Below are 4,997 nucleotides of genomic sequence, written 5' to 3'. Positions count from 1 at the left end.
GAGTGTCAGAAGCTGAGGACCCAATATTCAGTGTTGGACAGGGCAGATAGTCTTTCTTCCAGGATAGAAATATAAAATAATTATAGCTTTAAGGGAAGAGCAGGAAAGTTTAAGGAGATATATGTTGCAAGTTTTCTTTACACATAGTAGTAAGCGTGTGGATCACTCTGTGCTGCCGAGGGGAGGTGATGATAGCAACACTTCGAGGCATTTAGAGAGGTCATGAACAGACAGAATGGATTGATATGGACCATGTGCAGACAGGTGGGGTTGCTTTGGATTGACGTAGTGCCTGTTCCTGTGATGTACTGTTCTCAGTTCTATCAACCACAGTACCTAGCTAAGCTAAGATTGTTTGGCTGAGAATTCCTGCCTCTCAGGAATGCAGCTTGACTCTTGTTTCTGCACAGCTGGTTCCCCACTCTCAGCAGAATTGGGCTCAAACATTGGGGCTCCTGATTCAAGCAATTATCCTATTTTTTATTCAATCTGATCAGAATCAGGTTTATTATTGAAAATCCCAGTCGGTCTGTATCAGTCGCACTCATTGACCTGGGGGTGTACCCAGAGCCAGAGTCAGAAGCACTGGAGGTCAGCAATGTGGGAGGTTTGTGGCCAGAGCTGGGGTCAGAGTTCAACTCGCTCACTTAGCTTGCTTTGATAAACTGAAACTTGCTGCATTCTACTTACTGAGCTTCCTTTAAAGTCAACAAATTTGGTATGAAATTGATTGTGCTGTTGTATAACATGTAAAATTAATGTTTACGATTGTCAGAGATATTTAATTGCTTGACATCTGGTTAGCATGGTAACTGCCTCCCAGAGCAGTTCTGAGGTAGGGGCTGTCAACTGATCAAAAGACCCAGTATTGCACTGGACCTTATCAGTTAACAGAGAACATAGTTCATTAAACTCCAGCTCCATCTCCATAAGGAATCCAGCAGCAGAGTGTGAAGATCACCGGTGAGCAGTTGTTCACAAGTTCAGAGATGGTGGCCTGCTGGCACTGCAGGGCAAGTACAGACTATTTCACTTTATGCTATGGGAGCATCTCCAACAGCACCTGCCATGTCCAGACCCTTTTCAACAAGAAGGGTAAAAGCAGCATGAGGTTATCACCACCTGTGTGTCCTCCAAACTCAGAACTATTACAAAAATACTGCCAGGACTCAAGGGCCGGAGTTATAGAGGAGGTTGGGCAGGCTAGGACTTTATTTTCTGGACTGTGGGAGACTGAGAGGTGATCTCATAAAGTTATAAAATCAGGAGAGGTATACTGTCGATAGGTTAAATGCATGTAGTGCTTTTCCCAGGGAAAGAACATCAAAAAGTTGAGGTTATAGTGAGAGGAAAAGGATTTAGAAGAGACCTAAGGGGCAACTTCTTAGATGGTGGGTATATGGAACAAGCAGCCAGAGAAATTAGTTGAGGCACGTACAATAACAACACCTAAATAATATTTGTATAAGTATATGAATAGGAAAGGTTTAGTGGGATCTGGGCCAACTATGGCAAATGGGACCAGCTTAGATAACATTGATAAGTCGGGCTGAAGAGTTTATTTTCCACGCTGTAACTAAAGAAAGCACCATTCAAATTCCCTCCTGAACAACACTGTGGGAATACCTTCACCAGAAGGACTGAGGTGATTCACAAAGGGTAATACCTTCTTCTCTACCTTCTCAGGGGGAAATTGGGAAAGGCCCCCAATCGCGTGAATGAATTAAATCACAGACAAGAATAAACAAAAGTAAATTGCAATTGGAGGAATCACTCACCTTGCATTGTGGCCATATATCCAGCAGGTGGCAGTGTGTAGCTATCAACTGCTTGGTCAAAGCTGATCATTGTACTGTGGATTCTGGTTAATTGGACCATCAATTAATTGGGGCAGCCGCTTATTTGGGACGACTCTCAAAGACAAATGCTAATTGAAAAAATTGCCAGGATTCCCCTGTTTATTTGGGGCACTCTGTCGCTTAATTGTTGAGACTGTTGCCAAACAGATTCCAACTAGTGCCAGTCAAGCGCATTTATGTGGCTGTTAGATACTGCACTATTCTTAGAGTGAGCGGATTTAAATTGCATCAGTTGCATGTTTGTATTCAAACAGCAGTGCTTCTTGTCCCTGATGGTTGGTGAGAAAAGATCCTACAGAAAGTAGTGGATAGGGTCCAGTCCATCACGGGTAATGCCCTCCCCACCGTTGAGCACATCTACATAGAGTGTTGTCTCGGGAAAGCAGAATCCATCATCAGGGACCTTCACTACACAGGTGATGCTATCTTCTTACTGCTGTCATCCGGAAGAAGGTACAAGAGCCTCAAGACTCAGGCCAACAGGTTCAAAAACAGTTATTACCCCTCAACCATCAGGCTCTTGAACCAAAGGGGATAGCTTCACTTGCCCCATTACTGAACTGTTCCCACAACCTATGGACTCATTTTTAAAGACTTTTCATCATGTGTTCTCGATATTTATTGCTTATTTATTAATATTTTTTCTTTATCTTGCTTTCTTTTAGTGTTTGCACAGTTTGTTGTCTTTGCACACTGGTTGGCCACCTTGTTGGTGTGGTCTTTCATTGATTCTATTATGGTTATTGGATGTGTGGCAGGGTGGAGATAGATCTCCATCAAAGGAGGTGTAAAGCACTCCTTCCAGCCACTAGCCTGCAGGCCATCTTTGAAAAGGAGCAGCACCAGCCTAGCCCTCTAATCAGGGTAATTTAAAGCCAAGGGAGTAGTTGGTGGATGGTCATTTGAGCAGCTGGTGCATATCACAAGGACTGGTTATGCGACCACCGATACCAGGCAGACTGTCTCTGAAGAGTATTAATAATGGCTGGGATCACCCATCGTGTAACCACATCAGCAGAAAGATTTGCTACGAACAATAATGGTCATGGATAGAGAAAAAAATAAGCAGAGTAAAGACAGATGGAAGAGGATGATTACCCACGTCATACAGCATAGCACGTTATGATGATGGTAATGATAGTTATTGGATTTATTGAGTATACCCGCAAGACGATGAAGCTCAGGGTTGTAGATGGTGACATATATGTACTTTGATAATACATTTACTTTTTAACTTAGAACTTTGAAGAGAATTTGGAATTGTTTTGCTTGCTGCAATTTCGAGCATTCAGACTTTCTTCGATATCAGAAACGGCCGGGAGTGAAAATGAAATGATTTCACTACTTCAACAATTGATGAACTACAAAGAATTTGAAGGTATCAACAATCATCTTGAATGTTCTAATGAAAATGGAGGTTTGAAGGATGCAATTGGTGAAAGTATTGTATGAAGGCAGTCCATTGTCTGCACTGATTTTGCTCATTTACAGTTAATCAGAAGAATGTGACAGCATGTTGGGTCTCGTCATATCTGACAATGACAGTGTAACCCGTGAAGGAGAGTTTTAAAGTGAAAAGCCATTGCGCTAGGACAGTTCCACTCTCAACCTCGGAGATCTGGGTCCAGTGGTATGAGTAGCTATCACAAATTGGGGTCTTTCTGGTTGCAATGGGTAACCATGACTTCTTCTATGCCTTATGCCTTTCACCCTCCACTGGCGTTGCAGAACCACCTTGGCCACTGGCTCTCACTGTTGATCTCTGCACAGTCTGCCAGAGCTAACTACACATGCTAGAATAAGCATGTACCTATTTCACCTGGGTATGATATCCACAAGCTGCCCCATCTGGTTTAGCCTGTCTGTCGAACCAGAGTATCAGGGTGTGGCCGCTGTCATATGCAAAACAGCTTCTTGGAGCCACAGGTGAGAACTGAGTGTCCAGTGCGGATCAAAGATGAGTGAGCTGCCCCAGAATGGACATGACAAGCCCCTTCACCTGATATGCTACCCCTCCCTGGCAGCGTACAGCTGATGAAATCCTCCGTCGAAAACTATTAGGAACTAATACACATGTTATAGTGCTGTAATAGCATTGGTAGTGTGCTAATTTGTTCTGTATGTCATAAAATACATAACTTGTTCCTCAGTTAAACTATATTTTATCTTTTTTATACATTTTAACTATTTCCGTGAAACTTTAGTTAATTGGGTCAGCAGCTTAACTAGGCCAAAATGCACAGGTCCTGAGAGTCCAAGTTAACTGGAATCCACAGTAATTTCTTCATTTCCATGAATATATATGTATTTTGTGAAATACTGTGCTGGTACAGGATTTTTTTTGTGATAGTTTGTTGAAATTTTAAGATATTTAAGTAACTTTTTGTTAGTAATGTGATTCACCAAGAATTCCAAAGAAGGCATGAGAACACCTCTGCTTTCTTAGAATTTTACTTTGATTCAGTATGTCTCCTAAAACTTTGACAAAGTTCTATATTTCCACAGAAGGGAGTATCCTTAGTTGATTAACAGCATAGAAACACTAATGCCCAGATTCAGAAAAGACTACAGAAAGTGGTTGATACAGCCCAGACTTTCCCAGGGAAAGTACTCCACACCATTGAGCACATTTACATGCAGCACTGTTGCAAAACTCATGTACTCAGTATTATTTTTGATTGTGTTTTTGATTTGCACAATTTGTCTTCTTTAGCATATTGGTCATTTGTCAGTCTTTCATTATGTTCATAAACTCTATTGTGTTTCTTTATTTTCCTGCAAGAAAATTAATCTTATGGTAGTTCACTTTGATTTTGACAGGCTGATTATTTTCTTGCCATGTCAGGACATTTAGCCGATTTGGACATTTCCAACTTGAACTATGGAGAGAGGGCAGGAACGGGGTACTGATTGTGGATGATCAGCCACGATCACAGTGAATGGCGGTGCTGGCTAGAAGGGCCGAATGGCCTACTCCTGCACCTACTGTCTATTGTCTATTGAATTTCTGCAGACTGAATAAAGAATGCTATTGAGCCCTTTGTACATGTTTTAGGATAATGTAATGTAACAAAGTTTTTTCAATAACTGGATCATTACCTGTGCGACTGAGCTGGGAGAACCACTACAGCGCATCTT

General features: G+C 41.8%; 1 long non-coding RNA gene across 1 annotated transcript; it reads left to right on the top strand.

Annotated features, from left to right (window-relative positions):
- Nucleotides 1-957: 957 nt before the first annotated feature.
- LOC140729190 (uncharacterized) lies at nucleotides 958-4,510 on the top strand. Its single transcript, XR_012099285.1, has 3 exons — nucleotides 958-2,990; nucleotides 3,099-3,237; nucleotides 4,365-4,510. It is a non-coding gene; the product is annotated as an uncharacterized lncRNA (long non-coding RNA).
- The last annotated feature ends 487 nt before the right edge of the window (nucleotides 4,511-4,997 follow it).

The sequence above is a fragment of the Hemitrygon akajei genome, chromosome 6, assembly GCF_048418815.1.
Source record: "Hemitrygon akajei chromosome 6, sHemAka1.3, whole genome shotgun sequence".
In the NCBI taxonomy this organism is placed as follows: domain Eukaryota; kingdom Metazoa; phylum Chordata; class Chondrichthyes; order Myliobatiformes; family Dasyatidae; genus Hemitrygon; species Hemitrygon akajei.
Note: the sequence above shows the minus strand (reverse complement) of the source record. Positions and strands in the feature narration are given on the sequence as shown.